The sequence below is a fragment of the Enhydra lutris genome, unplaced genomic scaffold (genome assembly GCF_002288905.1).
Source record: "Enhydra lutris kenyoni isolate GAN:26980312 unplaced genomic scaffold, ASM228890v2 scaffoldscaffold2, whole genome shotgun sequence".
NCBI lineage: Eukaryota > Metazoa > Chordata > Mammalia > Carnivora > Mustelidae > Enhydra > Enhydra lutris.
Genome location: NW_019154086.1, coordinates 24,646,609 through 24,668,276, shown reverse-complemented (window position 1 = coordinate 24,668,276; position 21,668 = coordinate 24,646,609).

Genomic DNA, 21,668 nt, shown 5'->3' with positions numbered 1-21,668 from the left:
CAAATATAATTTCTATCAGAAACACATTTTCTTAATAATTTGCTCTGCAGAACTGGTATCTTACTGAATGCAATGTTATGTTGCCTGCATTATTGCTGATTGTTGATCTCACCATATGTTCTGAGTAGTCATTATTCACCAACTTCATAATGAGAGAAAGGCTGCCATTCACAAAATTCTCAGTTGGTAAAACACTTATTTTTGTATGACTTCAAAATGTTAAAATTTGTTTTTTGATTAATTCACCTAATGTTTTCCACTTTACACCAATAATCTTAATAACATTTGAATAAATAAAATGTTAAAGAGGAGCCAGGGTGGCTCAGTTGGTTAAGTGACTGCCTTTGGCTCAGGTCATGATCCCAGTGTCCTAGGATGGAGCTCACATCCAGCTCCTTGCTCAGTGGGAGCCTGCTTCTCCCTCTCCCTCTACCTGCTACTCTGTCTGCTTGTGCTCTCTCTCTATTGGTCAAATAATTTTTTTTTTTAATGCAGTGTTAAATTCATGACAACTGTTCATCTTGAGTACATCAGTATTAGCAGTAAATTTTCCTTTTGATGACAAAATATGCCTAATTTATACAAAAATTATTTTTAGTTATCATTTAATGAATATCAACTTTATGCCAGGCAATGTACTACATATTTTCTTTTTTTCATATTTTTATTTACCTATTCCTTTCCTAAAATCTTTGTCAGGGAGGTAGGATCTGTATATTTCCTGCACTGGAATATAAGACTTATGGGGAAGGAGCATTGTCTACTTCTTCAAAGATATATCTAAGGAACTTAAAACAATGCTGGCAACATAGTATACCCTCAATAAATACTAACTGAATGAATGAATGGTTTTTACTGTTGTATAAACTAAAATCGAAATTTGATTTTTTCATCATCACAACTTCTAAGCCCAAGGCAATAGTTAGAATGTGTGCTTTTCCTAGTGACACAACAATCATGTATTCTCTGAGAACTCTGTCATCCTTTTCCTTATGTGGATTTGATAAGATTTATGACAGTCAGAAACAATAAAGGCATTATACTGTGGAATCCTACAAGGTAATATTCCACAGTAATATTTGTCTATTTTGTTCCATGTTGTATCTAAAGGCCCTAGAACAGGAACTAACACATAATTGGCACTCAGATCAATAAATAAATTTGTTGAATAAGCTAATTTTATTTTCTATGTAAATGCTTAGGTTAGCAGAATTTAAAGTACCTCAAAGTGAAAACCACAATTTTTTTTAATTTTAGTACATTTTAATCTTTTTTTTTAATTTTAAAGTACTATAGACTCATAAGGTGTTACAAAAATACTACAGAGAAGTTCTGTCATTGTGTAACTATAGCACATTCTCAAAACTAGGAAATTGACATTGTCACAATACAATTAACTAGACTACAGACCTTTCTGAGACTTCACCAGCTTTTGAATGCACTCATCTTTTTGTAGGTCTTTGTGTATAATTTGGTGACATTTTACCACACGTATAAATAAATATTGCAGTCAAGACACAGAATTGTCTCCTTACCCAAAAGAAATGCCTAAGGGCCACCCCTTTATAGTCATACCCTCCTTCTTCCATTACCAATGATAACTACTATCTGTTGTCCATCTCTATAGTCATTTCAAGAATGTTATATAAATGGAATTAGGTAATTTTTTGAGATTGGCTTTTCTTCATTCAGCATGATGCCCTTAAAATCCAACCACATTGTGTGCATCAGTAATTCCTCCCTTCTTAGTGTTGAATACTATTCCATTGTATAGATGTGCCAACAATGGAATATTTAACCATTTACCTGTTGAAGGACATATGGATTGTTTTGAATTTGGGGTTACTACAAACTATGAAAATTAAATACTTTAGCTAGTACTAAATATTTTAATGGGCTAAAACTACTATAAATGTTCATATTAGATTATTGCGTGGGGGTACCTGGGTGGCTCAGTTAGTTAAGCATTCGACTCTTGATCTCAGCTCAGAGCATGAGTTCAAGCCTCATATTGATCTCCAAGCAGGCACAGAGCCTACTAAGAAAAAAAAAAAAAATCGCTGTGTGAACATACATATTTGTTTCCCTAGGATAAAATGCCCGGGAATGTGATTGCTGAGTTATGTGATATAAGTGTATGTTTAAGATATATATGTGTATATATACATAAATATATGTTTAACATATACACATATATGTATACACACATCATTTACATGTATACTATACACATATACATATATACACATGCATATACATATATACACACATTTATAGTAATATATATGTATCATCACATTCCTGGTCATTTTATACAAATACATACACCATGTTATATATAACATACACAATATTATATATAAACACAATATTATATTAATTTCAAGTATAAAAATATTAACTCAGCAATTCTATATATTGCTCAATGCTCACCAAAATAAGTATAGCCATCTATCAGTGTACAATATAATTATAGTCTTAATGACTATAATCCCTGTGTTGTACTTCTCATCTCCATGACTTATTATTCTATAACTGGAAATCTCTACCTCTTAAGCGTTTTTATCTATTTTGTCCATCCCCCTCATCCACTTTTCTTCTGGCAACCATCAGTTTATTCTCTGTATTTAGGAGTCTATTTTTTTTTGTTTGTTTTATTTTTTAGATTCTTCATATAAATGAAATCATATGGTATCTTTCTCTGACTTGTTTTATGTAGCAAAATATCCTCCAGATCCATTCATATTTTTGCAAATGGCAGGATATTTCCCTTTTTTATGGATAATATTCCATTGTGTGTGTGTGTGTGTGTGTGTGTGTGTGTGTGTGTGTGTGTGTGTGTATACACTATATCTTCCTTATCTACTTGTCTGTCATGGACACTTGGGTAGCTTCCATATCTTGGCTATTGTAAATAATGCTGCAACGAACATGGGCGGGTACATAAATCTTTTCAAATTAGTATTTTCATTTTCCTTAGGTAAATGTCCACTGGTGGAATTACTAGACTATATGGCATTTTTATTTTTTATTTTTCAAGGAACTTCCATACTGTTTTCCACAGTGGTTGCACCAATTTAAATTCCCACCAAGGAGCATGTAGGTACCTTTTCTCCATATCTTTGCCAATATTTGTTTCTCGTATTTTTTATTTTAACCATTCTGAAAGATGCAAGGTGATACCTAGTTGTAGTTTTTATTTGCATTTCTCTGATGATTAGAGATTTTAAGCAGCTTTTCATGTATTTGTTGACCATCTGTCTATATCTTTAGAAAAATCTCTAGTCAGGTCCTCTGCCCATTTATTAATCAGATTGTTTGTTTTTTTGATGTTAAGTTGTCTAAGTTCTTTATATATTTTGGGTGTTAACCCCTTATTAGACATATCAGTTGCAACTTTTTTCTATTCACTAAATTGAAAGCCACAATTTAAATAAGGTATTTTTTTTACATTATACCAAATTTTATAATACTTTTCAGCACTATTTTCTGTATTTCATTTGATCCAACAATAATTCTGAAGATGCATAAAGCAAGTATTACCTTTTAAAAATATACATGCGAAATGTCCAAGGTCAAGTGAATTTTCTGAAAATTATATAATTAACTGAGAAACTGTGATTACATATTTGTCTTCTGCCTATTTTTTTAAAATAAAATAGGGTTTTTAAGGCATCAGAATTTATTATCATTTATAAAATTTTCAGGTTCAAATAATTATTTAAGAGTCATAAATACCCTATACCACATTTCATGAACGCAATATCTAAAAAATAGTATATTGTGTGGAATACCCAATTCTTTGAGGCAAATATGTGCTGAAAGAATAAGCTTTATGGCTTTATGAATTTGCCTTGCCTAGTGTTAAAACTACCTGAGAACAAATCCTGTCTACTGGTTTATTAAATTTAGTTCTTTGAATCAAAGGGGTTCTAGTAGTAATTATAAAACTTTCTTATTAAAAAATGAGTAGCTATACTACTCTTTAATTAATTAATCCTTAGTCAATTTTAGTTTTTTAGTGTAAAACTAGAAATTATTACTCAGTATATTTATTACCCAAAATATGATAACCAAAATTCTTGTTCTTGTAAATAGATATTAGTTGAAAATAATGTCCTGGGTGCATTGCTGGTAATGCTTGGTTAAATTTTTGTTGTTTGTTTTTCATTTAGTTTTTAGTTTAGTTTTGTTTTTTTAAGATTTTAATTATTTTTTGACAGACAGAGAGAGAGAGCACAACCAGGGGGAGCAGCAGGCAGACGAAGAGGGAGAAGCAGAATCCCCGCGGAGCAGGGAGCCCAGTGTGGGACTCAATCTCAGGACCCTGGGATCATGACCTGATCCAAAGGCAGATACTTAACCAACTGAGCTACCCAGGTGCCCCAGTTTTTCATTTAGTTTTGATTTGTTTTACATGTAAAACAGCTTAGATTAATTAATATGTCAGTGTATAATGTGATTTTCTAGAAATGGAAGTACACTAAGCAGTATTTTCCTAATCTATTTGAACCTGAAAAAAATGTTTCTCTTTTATAGGACTTCTTGTGGGATTTATTGTACTGTGGGTCACACTTTGAGATATACTAGACTAGAATGTACTGTTTAGCTAACTTATGAACTGACAGTCTCACTGGTTTCTATAATACTGTGCATGGTTCCTTCATTGTCTTTAGTTTTATTTTAGTGTGGTAAGAATAGAACATGGTATCTACTCTCTTAGCAAATTTTTGTGTATAATACAACATTGTTAACTATAGGGACAACATTGTACAGTAGATCTCTAGAATGATTTCACCTTGTATAATTGAAATTTTATGTCCATTGATTTGCAACTCTCCATTTCCCCATCTACCAGGTCCTGGCGACCACCATTCCATTCTTTAATTCTAGGAATTTGACTATTTTAGATACTTCATATAAATGGAAACATTGAATAATTTTTCTGTTACTGGCTTACTTTACTGTGCATAATGTCCTCCAGGTTTATCCATGTTGTCATATACTGCAAGATTTGTCATTTTTAAAGTTCAACAATATTCCATTCTATGTATATACCACATTTTCTTTATCAATTCATCTGTTGATGGGCATTTATGTTGTTTCCACATTTTGACTATTTTGAAGGAACATTGAAGTGCTAATAGCTGTTCTAGATACTGATTTCATTCTGTTTGAATAAATACTGAGACATGAGATTGCTGGATGTTATGATAGTTCTATTTTTAATTTTTGAGGAATCAGTATACTGTTTTTTGTAGTGACTGCAACATTGTTCATTCCAACCAACATGTGGGAGGGTTCCAATTCCTCCATATTCCATCCAGTACTTTTTTTTCTCCCTCCCTCCTTCCTTCCTTCCCTCCTTCCTTCCTCTTTCTTTCTTTCTTTTTTACAATAGCTATTTTAACATCAGGAAAATCATTGTGGTTTTAATTTGGCTTTATATTTCTCTGATGGTTAATGATGTTATCTTTTCACATACCTGCTGGCCATTTGTATATCATCTTTGGAGAAATGTCTGTTTCAAGTATTTAGCCCACTTTAAAGTCAAGCTATTTGATTTTTTTGCTGCTGAGTTGTATGATTTCCTTATACATTTGGGATATTAACCCTTATCTGATACGTGATTTGCAAAAATTTTCTCCCACTCTGTGTGTTGTCTTTTCACTCTGTTGATTATTTCCTTTGCTGAACAGTAGATTTTTTTAGTTTGATGTACTCTTTCTTCCAATTTTTTTTTTTTTCTTTTGTTGCCCATGGTTTTTCTCTGTGTTTCCTTCTAGGAGTTCTACAGTTTTAGGTCTTATGTTTAAGTCTTTAAACCATTTTGAGTTTATGTTTGTGTATGGTGTAAGGTAGGGGTCAATTTCATTCTTCTGTGAGTGGATATCTAGTTTCTATAACACTATTTGTTGATGAGACAATCCTTTCCCAATATATGTTCCTGATACCCTTGCTGAAGGTCAGTTGACCTTGGATACGTGGATTTATTTCTGGGCTTTTTTTGTTCTATTGCTTTATATATCTGTCTTTATGCCAGTGCCATGCTATTTTAATAGGAAGTATGATGCCTCCAGCTTTGTTCTTTTCAAGATTGTTTTGGCTATTAAGGGTCTTTTCTGGTTCTATATGAATTTTTGTATTTTTAAAAAATTTTTATAAAAACTGTTACTGGGAATTTGATAGGAATTGTACTGAAACTGTAAGCTGCTTTGGGTAGTATGGACATTTTAATAACAAGTCTTCCAATCCATGAATACATGATGTCTTTCCATTCATTTTTATCTTCTTTAATTTCTTTCATCCTTTTTTTTTTCAATCATTTAACCATTCAACTTCTTTGTTAAGTTTGTTCCTAAGTATTTTATTATTTTTGGTCCTATTGTAAATGGGTTATTTTCCTTAATTTCCTTTTCAGATAGTTCAGAATTAGTCTATAGAAATGCAACTGGTTTTTGTATATTGACTTTGTATCCAGCAACTTTACAGAATTTGTTTATTGTGTTTGCAGTGTGTGTGTGTGTGTAATCTTTAGAGTTTTCTTTATGTAAGACCATGTGATATGAAAACAGGGAAATTTTACTTCTTCCTTTCTGATTTGTATGCTTTTTATCTCTATTTCTTACCTAATTGTTTTGGCTAGACTTCCAGGACTATGTTGAAAAGAAATGATGAAAACAAGCATCTTTGCCTTGATCTCAGTCAAGGGACTCTTGTGGATGATATTGCTGTGTGGTTTTTATCTATGCTGTTATTATGTTGAGATAATTTCCTTTTATTTGTAGATTGTTGAGAGTTTTTATTATGAAAGGGTACTGTGTTTTCTGCATCTTTTGAGATGATCGTGTGATTTTTATCCATTCCATTTATGTGGCATATCATAAAAATTGACTTTCATATGTTGAGCCATCCTTGTGTCCCATGGATAAATCTTACTTGGTTATATTTTATGATCCTTTTAATGTGCTGTTGAATGTGGTTTGTTAGTATTGTGTTGACTTTGGTACCAGGGAAATGCTGGCCTCATAAAATGAGTTTGAAAGTGTTGCTCTTTCCACTCTGAAGGGACATGGTTGTGGAATGTTAAATAACTAAGAAGATTATTAGGGAAAAAAAGGTACTTCAGCAAAATGAAAAAATGAAACAAAGCAAATGATATTGGATATGAGAGGCAGCATGAACTAACCATGGCATAGGAGAAGATCAGAGATAATAAAGATCTGTTGACTTTAGACTTGGAAGATTCTTCTTTAAATGGCAATGTTTAGTCAGATAATATTATATTATATTATATTATATTATTATATTATATTATATTAATCTTTTCCTAGTCATCCAACCCCTAGTCTTAGATTTTAAGGACTGTTTAATGGTCTTCTACTTTTAGAAAATCTATAAATAAAGCATAGAAGGGAAGTATAGCTACAAAATAGTGCATCAATACTTGATATTAGGGTTGCCCTAGATAGCTCAATTAGTTAAGCATCCTGTGCTTGGTTTCAGTTCAGGTCATAATCTTATGGGTTATGGGATCAAGCCCCATGTCATCAAGCTCCCCATTCAGTGTGGAGTCTGCTTGAAAAATTCTCTCCCTCCACCCCTCCCTCCCTTCACACATGCTTGCTCTCTCTAAAATAAATAAATAAATCTTTAAAACATACTAGATATTAATTTGTATAAGTAATTGACATTCTTCAATGAACATTAATTTGCTTTCCTGTAATATATTTCATAATTAAGGTTTATAAATACAAAAATTGAGAGGTGAAGATTGGGTGAAAAGTTGAAAAAAGTGTCAATATTCCATCTACATTCTCAGTTTTCCCTCAAGGTTCCCCTGAAGACTGCAAAGCTATTGTTAATGTCTGCTTCTCTAAAAGCTGACCTGCAATGGGAAATTTTATGTTTGTGATTTATTGAGGAGGTGTTCTTAGGAGAAATCAGTAGGGGAATGAGAGAGGCAGTTTAAGAAAAGAGAAGGAACTATATAAGATGTGGCTTCATATAAAGTTTAGGTTCTCTAATTTCCTAGGAGCTTTGGGGAATAAATGTCAAAATAGTCTGTCATCACTTGGGTTTAGGAAGCAGGGCTTTTGTATACCTCGAACACCCTAACTTATCATCAACTGTGACTTGCAAGGCAGAGGGAGGAGTGGGGTGCCCTGGTTCAGTCCTAGTTATTTTTAGGAAGGTGAATGTGATGGCTTATGGGTATGTCAACTTGACTGAGCCACAGGGTCCCAGACATTTGGTCAAACATTATTCTGGATCTTTGTGGGTGAGATTAACATTTGAACCAATAGACTAAAGCAGAATGCCCTCCTCATCACAGGTGAGCTTCACCCAATCAGCTGAATGTCTGAATAGAACAAAAAGACTCACCTTTCCATGAGTAAGGAGGAGCTCCTCCATTATGACTTGCTTCCAGCAGGGACATTCAGTTTTTTCCTACCTTCAGACTTCAACTGAAACGTTGATTCTTCCTGGATCTCAAGCCTGCTAGTCCTCAAACTAAACTACATTATTGGCTTTCCTGGTTCTCTGGTCTTCAGATTCAGACTGGAACTACACCAGTATTCTTGGATCTTCAAATTGCCAACCTCAAGTCTTGGGAGTTGTTAGCCTCCATAACTGCTTGAGCTGATTCCTTATGAAATCTTAGTGTGTATGTGTCTCTCTCTTTCATTGTCTCTCTCTCTCTCTCTTTCTTTCTTATTTATTCTGTTTCTCTATAGAACCCTAGCTAATACAGTGAGAGATGGATTCTACAACCCAAGTGTAATCCTCCAGAAAATGTCAGTCAATGTGAGGCCTCAGCAGAAGCATCCTTGGGAAGTAGTAAAAGCAATCTCAAGGGATTTGGGTAGGACAACATTTGCTACACTTTTATATTTAGGTTCTCATTTATATATTCTAAGAAACTGCCTACATACAAATAGCATCTCCATCTAGTCTTTCTTTCCCAACAATATTTCAGTCATTTGTGTGAAGGTTGCTGGATATACACTAAAAAAAATCTTGACACTTTTAACTCATCTTATGGTAAACATGGTTTCTTATGAATTTTATATCCATATTTAGTCCATAATCTATTCTAAAACAAATTTCAGGATTCTAAATTTATGTAATTTTTATGCAGGTTCCCTATGTTTTACTTTCAACAGAGATATTCCTTATGGCAAATTACTTCAGTGTTCTTTTTGGAGATTCAGGTCTCCAAAACTTTCAGAAAAATATAAGAATATCACAGATAATCTAAAAGATGATCAGTCTATTATTTGAAGCTAAATACTTAGCAAAAATTGGGGTACTTGGTTATTTAGTACTGAGATTACAAGACCTCCTTTGAAAATGATAAAATAAAAAACTATAACCATAAACCTTTAGGACTAAAAGTTTCTTAGAGGTCACCTTGTACAATACACTGTTTCTCCATAAAGTAAACTGAGGAAGAGACTATGAAATCAATAGAGGAGTAGAGGATATATATGAGATAACTTTTTTTTTTTTTTTAAAGATTTTATTTATTTATTAGAGAGAGAGAGGGAGAGAGAGCAAGCACAGGCAGACAGAATGGCAGGCAGAGGCAGAGGAAGAAGCAGGCTCCCTGATGAGCAAGGAGCCCAATGTGGGACTCGATCCCAGGACGCCGGGATCATGACCTGAGCCGAAGGCAGCTGCTCAACCAACTGAGCCACCCAGGCGTCCCATGAGATAACTTTTTAACTTTACATTTTTAACACATTAATCTGCAATTAGTTTTGGTTAGAACTCAGTATAAAGTTATTTATATACAATACATTTTTAATGTTGAAATCTTATTGCTCATGGATCTAAATTCAATTCAGGAAATGCCCTAGAAGAAATTTTCTAGTAAATGTTTTATTAAAAGGAATGTATCCTTTATAGAGAGCAGACTATTATGAACAAGATATAGCCATGATTTTTATTTATTACAAATCTTTGAAGAAAATAATAATAATGAAGGCAACGACAGCAATGTAAATAGCATAGGCATAGTAACATATGTTTTATTAACACAGGCATATTAAACATATTGAGATAGGGAGGGAGACAAACTATAAGAGACTCAATCTCACAAAACAAACTGAGGGCTGCTGGAGGGTGGAGGGATAGGGATAGGATGGCTAGGTTATGGACATTGGGGAGGGTACGTGCTATGGTGAGTGCTGTGAAATGGGTAAGCCTGATGATTCACAGCCCTGTACCCCTGGGGCAAATAATACATTATATGTTAATAAAACAAACAAATAAATAAATAGTAAACAAATAAGTATATATATTTAATCCCCAAACAATCCAACAAGGTCAGAATTTTTATTACCCCATTTCACATATGAGGAAACTGTGAAACTTGATGTCCCAGTCACTCTGGCTTCCGTAATTGACTTCTCAACCTTTATATTCTTCTGTAGAGCAAATATACTTTGAACACCTAACTACTTACTATTTAAAACAGCTCAATACACATTTAAACTATTTTCATGCACATTTGCCAGAGACTTATGAAAATATGAATACCATTTCGCTACTTTTCTTGTTTTGTTGTGAACATAAAACAGTGGATGGTTATTAGATGTAATTTGTGATCAGGTAGAAAATATGTGTTTCAACGTGACTCTGGATCAGTTTTTCAGGAATGCAGCTTGGTATTTAAATATGAAGATGATGATATTGATCTACTGTCAAAGAACATATTGGTGGGGTTGATTTTGCAGTATGAGGGATTCCAGAGGCTATAATAATCATTCTTGGAAGAAAGCACACTGTCACAGAAGTCAGGGGGCCTAGGGTTTAATTTCTGCTTTGTAAGTAGCCATTTGGCTTTAGCCAAATCACTTTATGAGAATCATTTTCCTATCCTTTAAAGTGGGGAAGTTGGGGTTTTGACCTAAATCAATTTGAAGGTTCCCTCTAGGTCTCTTTAAACATCCTATGATTCTATGACCTTAGGCCTCATTAGTGGTGTGCTAATAGTCAAAATTAGGCCCAAATGAAATACATTAGGTTGCTTTTTATGTGGGACAGATACTGTTGGATTTGAAATACCAATTTTTAATTTCTATTTTGAGATTCTCTTCTCCCTGCTCTGTGCTCTTCCAGAAACCTTTGTTCTTAGAAAAGAACTGAAGTTCAAGGAGTGAACAGAGATAGGTCTTCGAGTATTTTAAAATTATTTAACAAGCTAAATTACAAGGACTTAATAAAAAATTAAATGCCTGAATTTCAAAAACAAACCTTAACTCAACCAGTCTATCAATTGTTCCCTCTCTAAACTGAAATAACAAGTACAATACATTATCATGCCTCATCCATGTAGACAAGTTATGTAATATGTAAGAGAGAAGAATGACTTTGGACCTGCCCTCAGGAAAAGATGCCCTTACTGGGCATTCTTCACTGATCCTTGAACAGTGTGCCTAAGCAGTTGGAAGCAGACTGGAGCAAATCGAAAACACTGCATTAGTAGGAGGTAAGGGATGTATCTGCAACAGCTGAAGCAAAATGAACTTTTCTGCCGAGAAAAGCAGCTTAGTTACAATCCTCTGAGCTTAGACGTCAATCCATCCGCAAGCAGGACAAGTGTGGGTGATATATGGAAAGGATATTTTAAAATCTGCTTGAGTTTGCCAATCTGGAGATTCGCCCAGGAAAGAGAGCCTCAGAAAAATCACGATGGAAACAAGCAAATTTTATCATATTTATGCAGAACTTGAGAGACACAGAAGCTAATTGGATAGACTCCCATTGCTAAGCAGATGAAGATTTCATCATTAATGATTACTATGACAGAAAATTCTTTTAACTGTTTTTCTCTAATATCTGCAAGAATTAAATAAGCATATGTATTAGCTTTGTATATATCATGATGGAAAAGATACTTTCCTCACATGTCCCTATAAAGCTAACCCTCTTCTCTTGTAGCTTGCTGAGTCTTAAATCAGTTTTCAAATATGGCTATGCTGTCAAATAGAAGTGTGTTATGAACATTTCTTTCCGAAGTCAGAAGCATTTAATTTTGAATGCATAAGAAAATCGCAAATGCCAAGTGCTTTGTTCTTTTAAAATAAAGGTGTGTTTAACATCTTGAATTATGTAAAATATTTGTGGCACTAAATAATAATGTACTTTTCTTTAATATAAATGGAATGTTTTTGTCAGCAAAGTATAACACCCTGCATTAAAAATAATATTAATGCTCATTGGCTGTGTGCATTATTGTCTTTTGCAGACATCAGCTGAATCACTATGATTTATCCCAAATGAGATATTTTTAATGAAAATGTATCACATAGAGAAGCTAAATCATTTCCAGTAATATTGTAACAGCTTCAAAAGGAGACACTGTGGTGTTAAAGAGAAGCATATGATTCTTGGTGTCAGTGCCAGAGAACTATAGTTTTAATGTGTTGAATAGGTACAAGTGATGACATGAATGATTAGATTTTTACAACAGCAATTTAATTTGAAAGAAGCAGACATTCTTACTCAGGGACTTAGCTAAAATTTCATAATAAAGTTAAAAGAATTAAAATTTGCTAGAAGGTTTTCAGATAACTTCTTTTTGTAATAAATACAAACTTTGGGATATACTGATTAATGCTATAGGCTATAAAATAGTTTTGAGTTAGTGGAAGTACTCTAGATGGAGAGGTAATCATATTTACTTTTGCAAAAGTATGTAATATTTAGCTATTGAGATGTCATCTTAAACCTTATTTACTAAGGTTGTTAAATTCTAGCATCTTGAGTTGCAGTGCTGTTTTAAGACAAGTTGATAAAAATGGTAGGATATATATATATATTAATGATTGAGAAATTTAAAAAAATGGAATCCAAGCAAGCAGAACCGATGTTGGGGATCTTATGGGAATATGTGTGGCCACCTCACACAGAGACTTCTGTGGTGTCAGCAAACACGAACTCCTGGATTCTTGCCCTACTCTTCATTCAGGGCTCTTTCGTGGGCTGGTGTATGCTCTCAGCATGTGGGGGTCAAACCATCACACATCTTATCAGCCAGCTGAGAGCAAGGTCTCAGGGTGTAGCATGGAGGTACAGGTTGACGGGAAGAGAAGAATTGGGGAAAAGGGCAGCCCTGAATAGGAAGTGAGAAAGAAGCAAAGACAAGAGATTTGTTGTGGTTTTGCTCTAGGCTGACCCTGATTTAAGGCACTGAAAAAAAAAAAAAAAATGGAATCCATAGTACACAAAATAGGATAAAATTCACCAAAGATTTAATTGGCTTGTGCTCTTTGAAATACATCAGTATTGATGCACTCACTTTAAAAGACCAGCAATAACACCATGAATCCAACTATCATAGATTACTGCTGGTCAGATAGCAATTGTTATTGAACATTCACAATGAAGCTATTGTTTTAGGTCAGATAGTGATACAGTATGGTATAAATTCTGACCCAGCTAGGAGAAATTGAAAAAAAGCTACATTCAAAATAAAAGTGATATTTAAGAAAAGGACTTGCTAGTAAAATGTTAGATAGTAACTTCTTTTACTATTACTTGGCATCCTTAAACCACTTCTGAATTTAATATACTAAGTGTACTTTGAAACTATAGTTTCTAATTTATCCTTTTTACAATGAGTTGCATAGGACATGATTTCCTTTGGTAGAAATGTATTTTCTGGATTTTGCCATTAGGAATAGGTTTGTTGTAGAGAATATATTATTTAATTTTGGTAGTTCTAATTCAAACTATAATTAAATAATTGTGTAAGTTGTTGTTGAATGGCTGCATCCCTGAGATGATATACTCTGTGAAGACTATGGTGTTGTCTGCCTTGTGAACAATAGCTCCAGCCCCTAGTTAGGGCCTTAACACAGTAGGCAATCACTCAATAAGAAATTGCTCATTAATTGAAGGATGACATGGACTCACAGCTAGTAACAAGGAAAGAGGAGAATTCAAGCCTAAACTGCTAACTCCATGCTCAGTGCTTTAGGGACTATTTTGAATTTGTAAATGACAGGTTGTAAGCATCAAATTCACAGATATATTTCTTAGTGAATAAGCTATGTGTATAGTGAGTAGCTTGACCAAATCACTTGATCTGTTCTTGTGTGATGATTTCATGGTTTGCTTTTTATGGAAATCCCTTTAAGTTACAGTTTATATTGCATATCATGATTCCAGACAGTTCATGGCTAGGGCCACTGATTCAATTCTCAGAAGGAAAATTAGATTTTCCAGGGAAACTTTCTTTTTCCACAGAGTTTGTAATTCCAACTCTAGTGAAAAATGCCTGTCTTGTCTGAAGGAAAAATTCTGCACTGAATGTGAGCTAACATCAGCCCTTTCCCATCTCCAGCCCTGAATCATCAGTTAATTAGTTGATCCACCATTAATGAGTTAGTTATCTTAAATATTTTCTAAACTCCTTCCTGGCTCAGAATTTATATTAAATTAATAGTACTCAAATTATGTACATATTATCTTTTTAAATACTGAAAAATAATTTTATGAAATAGATACTAACTTCCCAATTTGAGATGAGGAAAATGAGTCACAAAGGGAATTCAAACCTAGGTTCTGCAGTAAAAAAAGATGATAATAAGTATATGCTCATAGTGGTTTATAAGTATCAAATGTGGTAGAAAATATTACTGTGATTAATGTGATTTATAAGCTAAAAGGTAGTGTTTACATAGCAGGCCTGTGTTAGAATAATTGTTTCCCAAAGATGTTCATGTCCTAATTCTTGCAACCTAAGACCATATGATGTTGCTCAATAAGAAGGGATTTTTGCCGATATGATTAAGGTTACAGAACATGGAATGGGGAGATTATCCTGGATTGCCCAGGTGGGCCCAATCTAATCACTTAAGTCCTTAAAAGCAAACACTTTTTCCTTACAAAGTCCAGGTATATAGATAGACTGAGAGATAGGACAAAAGAATAGGCATGAGAATGATTCTGTCTGCTGTTACTGATATTGAAGATGGAAGAAGGGGGCTGTGAGTCAAGGAAGGCAAGTGACCTCCAGAAGCTTGGAATGGTCTGCAGGCGACAAACAGTGAATAAACAGATACCTTAATTCTACAACTGAATGGAACTGAATTCTGCTAACAACCTGAATGAGCAAGTAAAAGGAATCTACTCTAGAGCCCACAAGAATTCTCACCTATAAAACTGTGAAGTAATAAATTTGTATAGTGTTTAAAGCCACTAAATATGTGATTGTAGATACCTAATACAAAGCTAGAACAAACTCGGTAGTTCATGGAACAGTGTCTGATTGGAACACTGACAAGCATTTGTATAAAGCCAGAAAGTCAAGCCAGGCCCTGGAAATACTAATAGGATGGTGATCCAGTTTCATAGTCACAAAGTACAAAGTTTATAATTATCTATTCTTGCACAGTCTGTTATCAATCATCAGCTGTGCTGTGGGGTTACAGAGCCAGCACCCAGTTCATATGGGCCATCAATATTCTATGATTTATGTCTTGATTCTTATTATAACCAGCTTCATGTACTTGACCTTTCTGTGCTCTGGATCTTGATGTATTCTGTTCCTGTCATTCATTCTTTTATTTTTATTTTTATTTTTGCTTCCTTGAACCTTGACAAGGTATTCTTAGCTGTCACTTTAGATATGACATAATCTGCGCTTGGTCATGACTTCGATTTTGCTCCTGCAGAATACTACTTCCTATGTTAGAGCCCGTAATAAAAAGACTCTTACCTTGACCTCGGAGACTGGATGCTAGTTTAGAAAGATCTCTATGCTTAATATCAGGAGACAAAGTACAGAGCAGGAATAAACAGTGAGAATAGTATATAGCAAAATTCAGAGAGAAAGGACATGAAATGCAAAATAAGGATCGAATCAGAAAACACTGAAATTAGTCGGGCTAGCAACATTGGGCAGTTAAACTCTTAGTGCTTCTATTCTTCTGTATATAAAATTTGGATAATAACAGCAGTTCATAGATAACTTACAGTACTGAATAAGGCTCTTATAATGGTCTGTGGCACATAGTAAATGTTTTATAAATGACCGTTTTTATTGACATAGGATATATATGCCAGTGTACTTATTTATAAAGAAAGCATACTGAGGGAGGGGGAAAAAGGAGGTATTTCTTCTTCAATTTTTCTGTCTACATTGAACTGTTGTCTTTGTGAAAACAGTCTTTTGATTTAGGAACATACCTGGTCATCAACATTTATTTAATAAACTAAATATTAATACTCACTTAATTTTCAACTATCATAAAGTCGGCCCTTTATGAATGAGGCTGTTTGATAGAAAAATCAGTAATCTAAAAAGCTTTGTTTTTCAAAGTTTAGTCTGGGGGAGTGTGTTTGAATACAGCATCTCAGATCCCACATGATAATTAGAACTTGAATTTTAATAAGATCCCCAGATGACTCATGGGTACCCTAAGGTTTTGGAAGCACTGTTCTAAAGCACAAACAATAAAAATTCGAAAGGTAGCCAAATTAAAATTGTAAACTACTTAAAGTTATCACAACAAGAAAACTATTCTTATGCCTTCTCCATTTTGTTTCATCATTTGTAAAATGAAGATGCTATACTACCTATTTCTTGAAATTAATGTAAAGATTTAAGGGCCCATATCATTACTAATTAGATAATACATGTAAAGCTCTCTGTAAAGTGCCTGGCCAATATTCAAATGTATCAAATGTAAATATGATCAATATTCTTATTTATCCGCTCATTCCTCTACATAAGACTTCCTCTTTAATTGTCCAACAATCTTATTTAAATAACATCTATATAATAACTTGGGTATGCTATGCAAGTAATCATTTGAAATGATGGCCACAGTGGATCAAGAGGAGAATCAACCTATTTTTGTCCTTTTTATAGCTAGAACAAGGTAATAAGATAAGAAAAAAAGGGTACTAACTTACCCAATTTAAATAACTAATATTTACTGATTTTTTAAAAAACTTTTTATTTATTTATTTGACAGAAAGAGAGATCACAAGTAGGCAGAGAGGCAGGCAGAGAGAGGGGGAAGCAGGTTCTCTGCAGAGCAGAGAGCCCAACTCGGGGCTTGATCCCAGGACCCTGAGATTATGACCTGAGCAGAAGGCAGAGGCTTAACCCACTGAGTCACCCAGGCTCCTTATTTACTGAATTTTTTATAGATTAATTAATTGACTGTGAAAAAAATTTATCTCCAGTTATTTGAGCCTATAGAAAATTACTGTAGTCTGTGAGAAGTAAGCCACATATAACATCTAAAATGAGAAAAGACAGAGATTAAGATGTGTGGATTTTTATATCTCCTACAGAAGCATAAGTATGAAATAGAAGAAAGAGACCTTGCTTAGAAGCCAGTAGAACCTGGGCTTAAAATCTGACTGTTCTTCTTACTTACTTCATGACATTTGGCAAATCAATGAATTGCTCTGAAGTTTATTTCCTCATCTATAAATATATACCTTAAAGGACTGTGGTTCTTGTTAAACATGAATACCTTTTCTATGTTGTCTGGCACATAACAGGCATAAAATAAAGGCTCTTTTTTTTTGTCTTTTTGATTTTTAGATATATAAATATGATAAGGTACACGACAGGATTATATTTCTAAATATTAATATGCGTTTTCTATGTATTTTCCTCACCCTCTTCATAATATTTTCCAAGGCGATTTTATTCCCTCCCAACATGTTTGTAGATAAGTAGAAACAAAGACTTACATTTAAGTATGTGACAGAAAGATTCAACCATATGCTTACAGAGCAGCCTAAGACAAGATAAGAGTGGACCTATGTATAGAAGAAAATAAGGAGTGACTGGGAAAAAAGGAAAAAGGGACTCTAGACATTGAAAGAAAAAGAGGAAATAGTATTTTTCTTTTCAAGGGCTAGAGCCACAAGCGAAAGAGCTGAGCATCATCTTTCCAGCTATGGACTTTTTATCAATCCATCACCTAGGGACTAAACTCTGTCTAACAGCCCTGGTCTACTGAGTAGATTTTAAACATAGCTTGAAAGACTTAGTATATTGGTGACCAAGATGGAATCGAACACAGCCAGAGGTGATTTTTCTATGAGCCATAATAAGGCTATATACATTGCTAAGGATAATCCCTGTCTAGTTATTGACTCAACAACTGCAGAGATACATACTAGGTATCTTGAAAAGGATAATGATTAAGGTTATACCATTACATGATTCTGATACTTGAATATGAAAAATCTCAGATTTTTTAGTTCATGAATTTTAGTGACTACTTGAACTTTAGGTAGTCACAGAAAAACTAGGAAATTATTAATAAATATTACATAGTATTTCAAATGCGTGGATCAATACAGATTATTACAAAAAATGTTTACTGGTACATTTAAACATATGAATACAATATTTTTAGTGTATGCAATATATGTTAAAATTTCCTTGGGTCACCTGGGTGGCTGTTAAGCATCCAACTCTTGATCTTAGCAAAGGTCTTGATCTCAGGGTCATGAGTTCAAGCCCCATGCTGGGCTCTACACTTAGCGTGCAGCCTACTTAAAAAAAAAAAGTTTTGGGGCGCCTGGGTGGCTCAGTGGATTAAAGCCTCTGCCTTCGGCTCAGGTCATGATCTCAGAGTCTTGGGATTGAGCCCTGCATCAGGCTCTCTACTCAGCAGGGAGCCTGCTTTCTCTTCTCTCTCTGTCTCTGCCTGCCTCTCTGCCTACTTGTGATCTCTGTCTGTCAAATAAATAAATAAATAATCTTTTTTAAAAAAAGTTTCTTTACTGTGCAGTTGTTACATTGACAATTTAGGTCTGACGGTCTAATAAAGCAAAGAGATACAACTTTACATTGAAATTTAGTTGAATTTTTATATGCATCTTTGTCAATAGGGCAAAAGCAGTCACCTTAAAGTAGCCCCTGAGTTATCTGATGAAAATTCTTTTAATTTTATCAAATACATTCAATTTTGCAAGATTATTGAACACTTATCAGGTACTATCCAATGTGCCAAGACGATAACAATACAACAATACAACAACAACTTATAACTTTTATAAGTTTAATATGCTGTGTTTAATATTATAGGAAGATACATAAAAAATTACAAGAGAAAATTCTATAAAAATGAATGATTCTGTGCTCATGTATTATAATGTTTTTCAAAAAATTAACTCAGGCTTTTTCCACTCTGAAGAAATTTTTTTTTCATATATTAGAAAGGTATAACCTGAAAATTATAAAGATTTATAAAGAGTCTTTGTCTTGATGTTATTCTTCAGAGAGTTTTAAACTGATTACTCACATTTACAGTTTTGGTTATAACAGCTTGGGTAATTTGAACCTATTTTCACACTTGAAGACAACTTTAAAAAGTTGGATGAAGTTAAAAACAAATTGCTTAAAAGCACATAGCACTAACAATGCTCTGGAAAAGTTACAAGGTCAAGATTTGAAAAGTAGAAATCTAAAGAAGGCTGGTGTTTGTTGACACTCTCTGGAGGAGTACTGGCTTATTCTGAAAGACGCAGCTCAATGTTTTAGAATCTAAGCAGTCACATTGAAACTCTCTCAAGGCTAGAAGGAAAACTTTGGTGAGCAACATGTAGTTTGTTCTTCCATAAATTGATGCTTAATTTCTCTCAAACTTGAAACTGAATTAAAGTAACACCAGGTTCCTAGTACCTCTAGCTGTATTTGAGTTTAAACAACCCTTTTTATTATATTCAGGAGATAATTGATAAGATTAAACTTTTTAGAAGACTGCAAGAAAAAATTTCAATAATTAAATGATTATTCCAGAACTTAAAAAAACAGTTAGAAATTTAATAGATTGGTTCACTAATATAATAGACATACTAAGGGAATTAGTGAACTTGAAATAGCTTAGAAGGAAATTTCCATAATGAACCTAAGAGAAACAAAATGTGTTAAACACAGAAATGTATTTAAGAGATAAACCGGACAAAGTGAGATGATCAAATACGTACATAACTGAAGTGTCAGGGGTAGAGAAAATGAGGCAGAAGCACTATCTGAAAGATATAATTCTCAAGAATTTTCCAAAACTGATCACAACATATAATAAACCACAGAAACCTTATGGATGCCAGACAAAACAAGTGAAAAGATAATCAGTCCTAGATAACATTCAATAAAATTTCTGGAAAATGAGAGAGAGAGAGAGTGAGAGCACTTGAAAGAATGTATATCAGAAACTGTAAACACTAACATACCAAGAGGATATCATGAAAAATTTTACTCTAAATTTAAACAAGATGGGGGTACCTGGGTGCCTCAGTTGGTTAAGCATCTAACTCTTGGTTTTGGTTCAGGTCATGATCTCATGAATCAAGAAACTGAGCCTTGTGTCTGTGCACTGGGTAGGGAGTCTGCTTGAGATTCTCTCACTCTCTCTTCCTCTGACTCTCCCTCTAGTCATGTGCTCCCCCCAAAAAAATAAATAAATCTTTAAAATTCAAACAAAATGGACAGACCTAGAAAAATACAACAATGGAATATTATTCAGCCTTAAAGGGGAAAACTTGCCATTTGCAACAATTTGATAAACTTGGAGAATGTTATTCTAAATGAAATGAGCTAAACAATGTAAAAAAAAAACTGCATGATCTCACTATTACGGAGAAGCTAAAAAAATTGAATACATGGAAGCAGAGAGTAGAGCAGTAGTTACAGTGGAGGGAAGGTGGGGAAAATGCAGAGGTTTATCTCAAAGAGTACAAAGTAGCAGTTACATAAGATGAGTAAGTCTAGAGACCTAAAGTGCAGCATGATGATTATAGTTCATAATACTGTATTGAATACTGGAAATTTGCTAAAAAAAAGAGATTTCAGGGACTCTTATCACATACATATGAAAATGGTAATATGTGAGATGTCTGTATATTAGTTAGCTTGGCAATAGTAATCATTTTCTGTGTATATGTATAGCAAATTATGTTGTACATCTTAAATATATATAATTTTTATTAAATTAAATTTAAAATACATTTGCTTTATTCTATTTGGGACATAGTAAGTATAAAAGTTTTATTAACTGAGCTGGGTCAAATATTACTTTGTCTAGAAACTTGTAAATATATGAAATTGTAATCCATTCAAAATATCACTAAAACTGCTATGGAGTTTTCCAACAATGGAATTTTTTTTGTTTAAAACCAAAACTTTACTAATACAAATAGATAAATGCTTAACATGTCAAATTCATACTTTAGTACGAAACAAAGAATTTTAAAATTATAATTTTTGATCACATTACTAAAATAGATTTCACTGGAAAAAAATGTCTCCAGGAAAGTGAAAATAGTGATATAAGAAAAGTCATCATTTGAATAATACAGAATAGCCAGACTACAATGGAAATCTTTTCTGTTAGCTAAAGACTCAGTAAAATTACAATTAATAAAAATAATAAAAATAATTGGAATAGGAAAAAAAAGTGTATCTACATGCAAAATACAAATGGCCAAATAAGATATCTTTCAAAAGAACGTATTTTTAATGTATAAAATATAACAAATACTTAGGAAGTAAATTAGTCAAACTCAGATGTGATAGTTAATTTTGAGAACCCTGACTAACATGCCAGTTGGGAACTCAGATAGCTTGAAGTATTACTGAAAGATAAATGAATATATACTCTTTTCATAGTTTGGAAGAT